Below are 13,285 nucleotides of genomic sequence, written 5' to 3'. Positions count from 1 at the left end.
CATGTTGTTTACTGATTTCAAGACGCCCAGCAATTTTCCTCACAGTTCCTAGCTTCACTTTCATCAGCGTATAGGAATAAACCGAAAGTGCTTTGTTTACTGACTGTGTGTTCTTCATACAGCCTGTGCTGTGTGTGTCACTGTCTGTGAACATATTTGTTGTCCTCTTGCAAAAATATATATTTAACGTTTTTTCTCTTATTTTCTATTGGTTTCTGGCATTACTTCTGCTATTTATTTCTTTGTTCTTTATGAATGATGCGGAGCTCTATTAACAAGGTAAGAAAAGAAAGAAAAACAATGTCTTTAATCTGCAAATTGTTTTACCAACGCGATTTAAATTTGAGTTAAAAAAAACACAAATATAATTAAATCTAATGTAGATTCTTAGGTGCAATCAATTAGTTATAAAGGATTGGATGATCAACTTTGGGGGGTTTTTCCTTTTTTTTTTTCCAGAGAGATTTAGTAAATGCTGCTACATGGGGTCCATGTGTATGAACAACAGACAACTGTGGTGTGTTTGAATGGGATCTCCATTTTCTCTCTATTAGTCTCAGATTTGTCAGTGAAAACAGGACTCCCTTGGGTGCCATTGTCTAGCCTGTCTCTTGACAGTGCTGGTATGCATTTTTCTCAAGTGTCCCAAGGGCCTCCACCAGAGTTGTCATTTCCAATTAGCCATACTCTAAACCCATGCCGTTGGCCCATGTCAATAATCATTTCATTTAAGAAGATTGGACAGCTGTAACTTCCAGACATTTTTGATTCCCATCAAGGTTAGCCAATCTACTCATTTGCATTTCATATCAGACCTGCCCCAAAGTGGATGTACAAACATTTGAAAGCATGTATTGCAAGCAAATAACTGATTTACATCCGATAAGGATAGGGGTAACCTCTAATTTGTGCCAAGAGAATCAAGCACAGCTGTTCACTTCCTCCATCAATTCCCCTGATATGCAGGTGAAGCTACTTTTGATTGGGACCTTGCCTGGCGACTTTAACTATACGTCACATGGTGAGATGGACCATTTTCAGATGATCCCAGGAAATTAAAGTCAGCGGTGAAAGGGGGTTCATATGAAAATCGTTTAAGCACATTAGGTCTCATGAAATATATATCTAGATTAACATTATGGCAAATTATGGCCCATTTAAAATCACAAGCATGCCTTCAAGTAAGGCTTCCATCATTAAGTCTTAATGGATGCTGCACTGTGCAACACTAACAGGAAACATTTGAAGTCTGAGATGTAGGTTACATGACTTTAAAGCTGACGTACTTAATCAAACTTTTTTTACTGTGCCCCCCGCTACAGTGAAATCATCCTTGGTATATATAAAAAAAAAAGACCTGACAAAAAGTCAAGAGAGCTGTGTGTGTAAGAAAACAAAAATGAAACAATTTTTGCTGATACGGCTAGAATTTTCTTTACATTGGAGTGAAATTGAATATTGAATGCGTACATGTAGCAAACCATATAGTACAACTACAGTACAGTATGTGACATAACAGTCGAATATAGATGTGCTCCACTGGCAGTCTTTCAAAGGATGTGAATGGAATTGTGCTTGAAGCAAAAAAGACTAGTAGGCTTCTTTCCTCTGTGCATATCCCACTCTCACTTCTACACACACGCCGTATAGTATAAAGTGTAAGTCAACACCATGACCTGCATACGTCACAAGATATTTTGAGCATCTAAATTCATAAAATAGCAAAAAATAAATCTGTAAAAATTATTACTACATTGTTTACCTTCCTTTTTATTTTTCATTTAGTTTTCTTGTGAAATGTCAGCCTCTAAGCCACATGTTGGTTTCTATCGGTCCTGTTTTGTGATAATGTTTATATCAGTGAGATTTCCATCATCAATGTTTCCAAAGCACCACTATAGTTGAGCATCATTTGTGTCAAATTCTATAGCGAAGCATGCACAAATTACTTTCTGTATTTTTAGAAACATAAACTAGTCCAAAGGTTCATGGTTTAAATCTTCAGGAGTCTTGAATATTGTAGTGACATAGTGGCTTTGAATTAGTAACTGACGCAAAAGCAGCAGGGGGATTTACTGACAGTAGACACACTTTTAAAGGTTGAATTTTCCTCTGGCAGACTCTGCTCTATCTGCCACCATTCGGCTAATTAATGTCATTGAAAAAGAAATTCACACAAACTTAAAAAATAAAAGAATCATAGATAATATTCGTAAATGAATAATGGCTTAATAATACACCTCGCATCATCCAAACACAGCCCTGAAAAAGCCAAATTAAGAAGATCAAACAAGGGCCTGCAAGCCCCCGAGCCACAATGCACAACCCCACTGTCACCAGCACATTCAGATGATAACACTATACTAAACATTCAACCGCAGCAAGCTGCACAATTTGAGTTTGGGAAATTAACATATCTCTGATTAGATAATTCCTGCTGGTCTACTTGTGTGGTAAGTGGTGTGTTAGATGTTCCTGCTCTGCTAACCCAAAGATGCACTCCCAGAAAAAACAAAAAAAAGACCTGCCTGACCTAGCAGCCAAGCTTTTTTTTCTTACACAAAAATATATTTACCATGGATCTCTTTGAGCTCCTATCAAAAGCAGCTAGACCTCAACCCCACTTCAGTGTAAATACATTTCAAAGTGTCTCTTTTCAAGGCTGCTGTGGGCTCAGTGCAGGAATCATATTATTTGTGCTGAAACCTGTGATTATTTTCCCAAGGCATAATAAACTGCAAATATGTTTTCATCTAACACTTGGTGATGGGCATCTTGACATAAAAGCTCCATCAGCCACATGCGTACTTTTGACCCCACTCACTTTTTAGGAAAAGGCAGAAGTTATTGAAACTACATGAAGACAAGAGCCAGACTGAAGAAAATAGGGTTGTCAGTCAAAAACTTCAAAAACGTCATAAATAGATAAACGATACCATACAAACTATTCAGATGTGTATCAGGAGGTATTATTAGGATCATCCTCACCATCAATGCCAGGAGAACTTGTCTCTCTGAACAACCTGCATTCACTCACACAGCTGTGGCCCAATTACAATATATAGACAAAAAAGGAAACACGAAAGTAAAATACTTTACTCACGGAAATAAATAAAAGTAGTTCCCTTCTTCTATGTTTTTATTTTCTCTCCCAGTGGATCCGAGCAGCGGGGACCGCGGTAGTGTCTCTCCCTCCCGACCCAAACGGCGGAATGGCAGCGGTATTAACAGTATCAAGTCCTGGTCCTCGTCTTTGTCGCTCTATCTGGCTAGCCACCGTAAACGGTACATCCTCAAGTAAAAAAATTGCAATAGTAAGACATTGTTTCCTTTAGGTGACCAGCTCGTCCCCCCTCGAGCGAAACCAAACCGTTCCCTTCCACTTCAGGGAGCTTTCCGTCGGAGCTGTGCGTCGTGGTACACGGAGCTTTGGTTTGGTCTCTCCTCAGTCAGCCTCCACCGCTGCAGCCGGCGCTCTCCCTGCAGCGCAGCATCCCGTCGCACTGCTGAGGGGAAAAAAGGTGGCCCTTAGTTAGTTATGAGGAGTGGCATCGCGCCACTTTCTGCCACTGCGTAACATCAGGGTTATCTTTTTTCTAAATGTGTCTGTTTTTATTTTCCAGTAGTCGTGGATGAGCATTGAAAAGTTGGTTAAATTCGAGTAAACAGATAAAACAGACGATGTTACCTGTGCCGTGTGCAAAAAGGGGCGGGAATGTGTTTCCCCTACAGGTGCAGTCAATAAGGCTGATTTTGGCTAATTTAAGAAATTAAACACATTTTAACTGGTTAGATAAATGAAATACATGGGCAGTTATACATACTAGCCTACACATAGAAGTAGCAGTTAAAGTAGGCCTAGTTATAGTTAGTTCTTTTAACAAGCCCCTCATGGGTGGATTACAGAAAGGGCAGGTACATGGCCACTAAGGGATCAGGGGGGCTCTGAGCCTGACCCTTTGCGTAAAGTCCGTAGTTCTCACTGTCCACTTCTTCTTATCTTCTCATATATTATTATGGGATACAGGTGAATGTATTCCTAATTATTGTAGTTATGAACAGTTCATATTTATACATCTCTGCCTATGGCAAGTGGCCCTCCAGTGGTCACAGTTCGGGGCAACCTTTCTCTTGGTTTTAAAAATATAAAATGTATACTATGCTACCATTGTGTCTGACCAATGGGTAGAGTACAGTGGTCTATTAGTCCCAGTGCCAAACTACGTGTGTGTTGTAATTTGTGTTTGCTTGTTGAATGCAGCTGTATTTACTCACTGTGACCACAGGAAGGCAGGAATTCACCACCACAATATTTAAGCATTTATTCTAGCTTTGCTGCATTACGTCTATTTTTAACAATGTTTGCGAGCAAATATGTACACTATTAACAGCAATACTTTTGACATTAAGAGTATGACTATTTACAGAATATAAATATTCAGTGTTATTTCCCCAATATCTGTGTTATGCTTAAGGAGAGTGGTGATCTAAGTGCTAATGTCTTTCTTCTAGTTAACTTTGATTCTGGCAGCTTGGTTAATTTAGTGTTGGCATGATACTGTACAATTGCTGCACTGATGTTGTTTTGGTAGCCGTCAACACTCATGAGACTTAGCCTATTAGCTGTATACATCAATGGTAATTCGGCTAACATTACAATATGGAGATGCTTGATAGAGCTAGGCATAATGTCCTTCTTATCATCATGGCAGACACAGTAGCACAATAATACTTCTCTATTACATGTATGATACTTTCATTGAAAACATCCAAATGGCGACCATCAAGTTATCAAACATTCTGAACGGATAGAGAGGTAGTGTGACCACTGGAACATTGTGTGACAATGTTACCTTTCTGCAACCATCATGTATTGGTTTATTATCAAATTATCTTTACAAGTCAGCTGTTAACCACTAACTCACTTTTATGAGTCTAGGGGTGGCAAGTAGGGGTTTAATTCCTTGTCCGAGGATTTTTGACAGGAAAAGGAAATATTGATTGTCACAATTGGCTGTAAATCCATGGATGCCTCCCTAATCAATAGGCCACTTTACTATCCCATTGAGATTCAAAATCAGATTGGGAGTGTTCTTCGATGGAAAGGACTTTTGTTCAAAGCTTGAGACGTTTTGGTCATTTATTTTGTGTCTTTGTTGTTCCATGTGTTACCTACATATTGAATTATTTGTTTGTTTTTGAAGCAGTTCTCTCTGCGTGAATCTCTATTTGCTTATTCAACCTTATATTCATTTAGAGACTTCTACAAGGAGAACAATGAGTCATTCTAAAGAGAAGGTTGAATATAAAAGTGAAGCAACAGATTTGGATTTGGTTAAATATAGATGGGTTGTTATTCTTTTAAACGGTTGGACTACACTGAAAAAACTGACACGTTAAATGTACTTTAATTAAATGTATAATGTCTACAAATGTCACTAAACTGTATTAGGTTAGTTGAAAGCAATAATATTAAGTTGATAATATTTGCCTTAATATTATTACTTTCAACTATCCTAATAGCGTTTTGTGATATCCGCTGATTTAATTAAATTCAACATTTCCGTTTTGTCAGTGTGTTTTCATCTCAGGACTTTAAACCATTCAACATGTCTTTTAACTACATGAAAGTTCATTGTAACATTTAATTTGCCTTGTGCAACATTCCCTCTCCTCTCAATGCGGGTCCCGATGAAACAAAATGTTAAATGGCCAAAAACTAAATGATGACAGCCAAAATGCCAAACTCAGGTATTGTAAAGCTGTGACTGTCAACTTCCTAAATCCAGTTGATTCTCCTAAACAATCCAAATGAGTCCAAATTGTCAAATAGATCAATCAGAGAAACTTTACTGACATGGAAAAGGCAGGTATTCAGATACAGGAAACAGGCAGAGGTTCAGAAAAGCAGGAATAAGGAATTAATTATGTTGATCTTAGCGTATCTTGCAAATGACTCATGGAATTGGGCCCGTACTGAGGCAATCACGGAAAAGGGAAACAAGTGAGATGGACAGGAGCAGGTCAGGTGGCAGAACTGGCGGAAAAGGGTATTCAAAGGAGTGGTGGAAATTACAAGTTATGGAAATAAAAAACACATTGGAGGATTGGAAACAAAGGAATACAAAATTCAATATTTGTTATTATTGAATTTGACCTCCAGCATTTATATACAATCAAAAAGTGTATGTGTTTCATACAGCAGCTTTCTTAAAAAAGCATTGATGGTACTAGACTGGAGAGTATAGATTAGTTCCTTCTGTTTCATGTATCAGTTACACAGCTCATATTGCCACCCTCTGCTGTGAGTATTTGACTGACAATATGGAGCTAACAGCCTATCTCTATCCCTCATCATTAATTAAACAGAACCCATGACAGAGTGCTCTTCCTATTGCACAATTGATCCAATCCAGTGCTTGTAGCTCTTATCAGCTCTTAGATGGCATCTTTTTTAAAAGCAGTATCTTGAGGGTCCTTTTTGCAGCTGTGCTTGTTGGCATCAATACTGTTTGGAGAGCTTGGCTGAAAGTATGGTGCAATTTATTTCAGCAGACAGGAATAATATTTGTTACATCTGTTACCTTAAGCGTATATTCAAGCTCTACCTCCCAGTGCTGAATATTGTTTTTGATTCAAGGATATAATGAATTCAATTTGTTTTGTATTATTAAACTTCAAGGCAGTAAACTGTTCACTGTTATTCTATCAAAACAATGAATATATACTATACAATTATTCTAATGTGGTTGTGTCCATCCAGTGGGGCAGTCCTCTTCTTATCGATGCAAAAAAGGACATGAAGCAGAAATTACAAGCAGTCAAACTACTAATAGTCAACCTCAATCATCAACATGTGCTGTTCTGTCTAAAACACTATATGTTTTGCATCTAAAGTAATATTTTTGGGATGTGGTACATTTATAGATTTACAATGTGGAAGGGAAAAGTCTTTGCACATCCAGGGACCAGATTTAGTGCATTGGTTTGTTTTTGTAAATGATTTGTCTTGTTATTCCACACCTACTGAGAAAATAAGATAAAGAGAGGTGTAATTAAACTAAAGATAAACCAGAAACATGCACCCTTAAATCCACATGTTAAAAGCACCACTAATCACATAAATGTGTTAACCAGGTAACAGGAACAAGAGGGCAAGCCTGCTCAGCAGCATCGCTCTTTCTTCAGATGCAAATCAGCCGTACTGCCTGTGAGAACACACCAACTTTGGTTTTGTTCGGAACATAAAAGCTTAAAAGACTAACACCTGGGAGATTGAGATATTTGAAACAAACGTTACCATCGAAACTACATGGTCTTTAGAAGTTGCTGTAACTCATTAGTTGTTGTAGTATCGGGCTGAAAAAACTACTTAAACGTGTTAGAAATACAATGTTAGTTCTAATTAGAGTAAGTGACGGATTCAGCCAACCTTTACAAAGCTCCAATGCTGATTTTACACAATTGGACTTTCTCTTTCTCCTCCCGAACAATGTTTAGAGATTGCAACTTTTAACCATCCGCAAGCACATAACTTCTGATGTATAATTACAGCTAAGTATTATAATATGTAGGAAAAGGTTCAATTTTCTCTGTTATAGTGAAGTGTTGTCTACTGTACCATTGATGCTAAATACAAACTGTCCTAGGAGATGCAAAATGGCATGTTGGCAGTCTCATATAATTACAGAGGTGGTGCTTTGTAGCAAGGCATTTATTAGAAATGAGCGCATGACAAGCGTTGACACGTGTTGAAAGAAGTGCTCTCGGAACTTATCCAAACTTTTTTTGAGGTTGGCCGTTTAAATTGACAAGCTGCTCACAGAACCATGACATGTATCAGAAACAAATGTCCTCCTTGTCCCCAACACAGAACATTATTTCAATTAATGTTTGAGAAAAAGAACAAACTTATACAGCTGGACTTGAATAGTGTATATTTTTATCCTTAAATAGCACAGTATAATGATTACAATTGTCCTTTATATATTTAAGATGCAAGTTCAACTAACTGTGTTAACGGCATTCAGTCCTTTGAGTTGTAGCGCTGTCTTATAGGAATCAACAGCATGTCTGAGACACCTGTCTGATCACAGCGCCTGGCAGAACCTGCTTTTTACATAATCTTCCTTCACTCATGCTGTCTCTTTCTCTCCCAGTATGTGGGAATGAACACTTTTCAATACTAACTATGCAAGTATCTGACATCTGCGGTTTTGCAAGGTGCTGTGTGATGTTGCAGCTGACTGAATCCTAATTCAGCAAGAAAAAGGCTAAGGAGATGGCAATCCTCAGCGTTTGGGCAAACACAGCACTATCCATGAACAAAACGTCTTCATTTATCTTCATTACACACCGTTAGTGCTGTGTTGCGCTACATTGCTCTTTACTTCACTACTGCACACACTGCTGCACCAACTTCTGATTCAAGACAGTATCATTTTTGGTACAATCTAATGACAATGTTGTTTATAAAGGATATTTCTAAAATGCTAGAGCTGCTTGAGTTGCTTATTAGCCAAGTTTAAGTCTTGCATCTGTCTGGCTTTCACAGTGTCCAGCCATGTAAGCGCCTGGAGAACATCAAGGTATACTAGTACAGATGGTGAGTCACATTTACATGCTTAGCAAATCCAAGCAATTTATATTTATGGCTCAGCAGATGCTGACTAGATAGAGGTGGTAAATTATAATTTGGTTGGTAGGCTGATTCTTTTCATTATTGGTAACGCCAACATCTGCCGGGTATGCAAGTGGCTGCATGAATTCTCATTGAAGAAGAAAAGTTTAAAAGTCTATTAAAAGAAAGTGTTAAAGAAAAGAAGAAAAATAAGAAAAGAAAAACGGTAATCAGAGCACAGTTTGGAACTTCTCACGGTGTTGAAGACATGTGATTGTGTACAGTAACAAAAAAGGAAAGGGAATATTTTCATCAGTAAACACTAGTAGAAGTTAAGTAGGGTAAGGGTACCATTATTTTGAAAGCCCATTTCTCCAATTCCACCTAGCATGAGTATATTTTTGCCAATATTGAAAGTACAGTAAAACATGACCAGTTTCTGATATAGTGTATAAGTTCCTTCTTGAACTTTGGATCAAAACAGTCTCAAATCAAAGTCCACATACTAACTTTTTGTGAGCATCAAACAGCATCTCACAATTTTCTTGATTAAATGGGACCCCATGGAGCTACATCGCTGGGATATTTAAACATCTAGGGATTACTGCAAACCATCAATAAAATATCTGCTGAAACGCCTCATAGTCAGATTGGACTAGGGAGCTATGTTGGAGCACCAGACTGTCCATTCTTAGGTCCCACAATGACGGCTGAAAGCTCAAGTGGAACTTGAGAAAAAGATTATTCTCTAACATAAAACAGTATATTCATGTTAAGAGAGTTTTTCTCTCAGCATGACTGAACACAGTATATATCTAACAGTGGTGGTTGGATCACTCCTAATGAGAAGACACAGCAGGAACGAGTCGGATGACATTTTAAAGCAGCTTTTCCTGTTACTCACACTTTATCAGCTTACAAACAACATTGTACCTTATTTCTATTATTTACCAAGTGACTGAACTACCGCCAAAAACTACAAAGACAAGATTATTTTTAAGTTTTAGGATACATTATAAATAGTTTCTTAGTAAATCAACTCAATTATATGCATCAACTGAATAAAACTTCTGTCCTAAACCTCACACTAATATTATTCTTCGGGTTATCAGGTTCATAGGAAAAAACAGAGAAAGCATAAGCATTTCACAAGGCTTGCTGACAGACATAACCTACTTAAAAAACGAAATATTAGAGAAAGAAAAAATACTCCAAATAAATGCTAATGTTATTAAAAAGTATATGTAAATGTGTGCACCATATCAACCTAAAAAGGTACTATTTCAGTGCTATGTATCTGAGCAAATATAAGTAAATACTTTAGAAGAATCTTGATATATCTTGTAGCATAAATGCATTATAGCCACAGAATCAAAGAATACGACGTCTCATGTTCATGTCAAAAAGGAGATAACACCCCACCTTGTGCAGATTTCTCTCCTCACTAAAGTGTTGTCGAAGTCATCCAGCTGCCTCAGCGACCACTAGATCCACCTGCAGAGAGTGAGAGATTGTCTGCCGTCTCCCAGCTGAAATACAGAATGCATTTGTCAGTGCTTGTGCCAGCAGAACGTTTGTGTCTCAAATCGCCCCCATCAGAATCATCTAGTGCAGATAGTCACTCTGGTACTGTCTCCGCTGCTGAAATAACACACTGCGACTCCATTCAGCTGTGATTGGAAATAACAATCATAATTACCACAGTGTAATCATATCCCAATGATTGTCACCAGAGAAATGCCATTATTCCAATGTCATAACAAATCAGCTGGTTTGAAGAACAGGAACCCAAAAAAGGAAAGTGAAAGGAGGTTGGACGCTATAATTGGAAAAGTTGAGTACCATATGTATAATGTCATTTCAAAGCAGTTCGGATAAAGCCTTGTCCAAATCCCTTCGGTTGCATCTGAAATTGCGCACATAATGCCAAAGTAGGTGGGAAATATATTTGTCTTGGGTCTTTGTTTGCATCTCAGAGGCATCTTCCTCAATCCATTCACTCTGCTATAGCCATTCACACCCCCACCATTCAATGTTTCCCAGTCAATTTAGGAAAAAAATAACATCTATACAGGAATGAGGTTGGGGCGTTAGAGGATGCTGCCATTCACCCTCTGTCTCTACTCTTTGTGAGAGGATTCCTCATCTCTCATGTGGCGGCCCATTTGTCCTGGAGTAATTCATTACCTGTTCACTCAGTAGTGACAACACCTCAATTCCATCTGGCTCCCCCGTCTCATGGGGCCCTACTAGCCCCAGAATAATAAGGACAACCTCCAGGAAACATATTTGCTCACCTATTACCTCTGTAACTATGTAATGATTGATTCCTTGTTGGATTATCCATGTGTCACAGCACAGCCAAGAGCCTCTTTAATGAGAGAGGCACCGCTCACTCCACCTGTGACTCCATTCCAAAGCGCAGATGATAAACCGAGCGTATGACAAAGAATATGTGGCAGCCTTTGTCGAAAGTCAAGTGATAGGCAGTGTTTCACAGAGACGAGTATATTATAAGTCAAGCTGTCTCAGCACAGATTTTGAGAACTGAAGGCAAAGCTAAATTGGTTCTGTGCCGAGAGCCTGAACAATGAAAATGATGTCCCCACAGACAATAACAACATATTCCACTTGGCAAACAATGAAAAAACTGACCGATTTATCCCAGGGGGGGGTGAAAAACATGCAAACAAGGACAATAATTGCTGCTTTGAAAACACTTTTCCTTATACAAATAGAGCTGTTTTTCTTCAAATGTATTCATTCAGTTGTACTTGCGCTGCATGTAATTTTACACAAAATTACATGGATTGGTTCAAAAGAGGAAAACACTGAAGCCATAATGTTTCTATTATGCAAGATCAATAATAGCAGCACAGCACAAACCCAAGGACACATTGATATTAGGGTTGCAGCAGTGCCATTGCCCAATTGATGGGGCCACCTCATGAGATGTGATGCAATGCAACCACCTACTGCAGGCTGCACCCACCCTGCGTATCACTTCAGAGGCCAGCAGCTGTGCCTGACAGCTGGACACATGTTGTTCTCCTTTCCCTGCAGGAAGCTCCGCAAAGGCGTTCTGTGTCCTAGAGCTACGCTTTGAATCCATGCTTGATCACAGAAATATCTCTGTCCCAGAGCTGTGAAAACAAATTATAGCAAAAGGCAAGATGCTTGGTGCCGATCACTTCACATTTAGCTAACACTTCAGCCATGCATCTGATGCTTTCATTTATCGAGATTTCCAGTGGATGTACGAGTGCTCCTGCACCAACATGCAAATAATGATTTCAGATAAGGAGGGTTAGAAGCACCAGGGAATCTTTCAAGTAAACATCGAGCCTCGATCGGATAGTCCTCCAGTATCTATGGATCTATCTGCTGTTATCATGGTTTAGTTGTGGTCTACAAGGCATCTAGTATTTGAATGTTCCCCTCCACTCCCACCAGGGATGCAAACTCATCAGGCATGAAAAAGGTGACAAGGATCCGACCCCCACGGAATATCGGCTTTAAAATTAGGAATAACAGAGGATTTTAGCAGTCAGAACAACTAAAGCAGCAGTGTTAATAATAACAGAAACGCCAAAGAGTCACATCTAATAGAAATATATAAAAGCTTTTATTTTAATTGTGTAGCAGTCAGTTTATAAGCACTGTTGAGCATTTTGAAAATGTATGTTCATGCCTCTGTGCAAGGCTTAGTCTTTCTATCAATATAGCCAGTGGTGTAAAGTAACTAAGTTCATATACTCAAGTACTATACTTGGGTACAATTTTGAGATACTTTTACTTTACTTAAGTATTTCAATGTTTTGCTACTGTGTACTTCTACTCCACTACAGTTCAGAGGTAAATGGTGTACTTCTACTCCACTACATGTATTTAATACGTTTAGTTACTTTACAGATCTGGATGAATGATTATATAACCAAGGGTTAAATAAGACTTTAGTTCCACCTGGAGTAAATTCAGAAGCTACCCTGCAGTATACAAAGTCAAACTAGCTGCACCTTTACCAGCTTTGAGAACACTTTCATGATCAATCATTATAAAACATATCATATATTATTCTGAAACGGACCAATCTGTACAATCAATACTTTTACTTTTGGTACTTTAAGTATATTTTGATGATAATACTTTTCTACGAGTACCATTTTGAATGCAGGACTTTTACTGTAACAGAGTATTCCTACACTCTGGTACTTCTACTTTTACTGAAGCAGAAGACCTGTGTACTTCTACTTTTACTCAAGTACAAGATCTGAGTACTTCTACTTTTACTCAAGTACAAGATATGAGTAGGCCTACTTATTTTTTATTTTTTTTATTTAACCTTTATTTAACCAGATAAAAGCATTGAGATAAAATCTCATTTGCAATGCTGACCTGGCCAAGAAGGCAGCAACGTAAACACATAACACAAACATATAAAATACAGAGAACATAACTAAGAAAACAAAAGACGAAAAAGCAGTCACTACATTGTGCACATTAGGACCGTAAGAAAGGTGCACTACTTACTGTATTACTGCAAGAGCAGCTAGTGGTAAGGACCTCAGGGGGTCAGTGACAAGTTCGCACCCCTGCCCACCTTCCTCTGTCTTTTGCTCTTAGGATCATGCGTCTGGGATCGGTTCCAGCTCGGCTACAATTGAT

General features: G+C 38.4%; 1 protein-coding gene across 5 annotated transcripts in view; it reads right to left on the bottom strand.

Annotated features, from left to right (window-relative positions):
- The window catches only part of cntn5 (contactin 5), a 139,405-nt gene extending 135,680 nt beyond the window's left edge, over positions 1 to 3,725 (bottom strand). For 4 of the 5 annotated variants that reach the window (XM_079676860.1, XM_079676862.1, XM_079676863.1 and 1 more), the window contains exon 1: positions 3,104 to 3,625. The gene's annotated coding sequence lies outside the window, so the exon portion shown is untranslated. Of the gene's footprint in view, positions 1 to 3,103; positions 3,626 to 3,688 lie in introns of those variants that run through there. The other variant, XM_079676861.1, reaches the window with a different exon arrangement.
- Positions 3,726 to 13,285: the final 9,560 nt, after the last annotated feature.

Source organism: Notothenia rossii (genome assembly GCF_949606895.1).
Source record: "Notothenia rossii genome assembly, chromosome: 4".
Lineage (NCBI taxonomy): Eukaryota > Metazoa > Chordata > Actinopteri > Perciformes > Nototheniidae > Notothenia > Notothenia rossii.
Note: the sequence above shows the minus strand (reverse complement) of the source record. Positions and strands in the feature narration are given on the sequence as shown.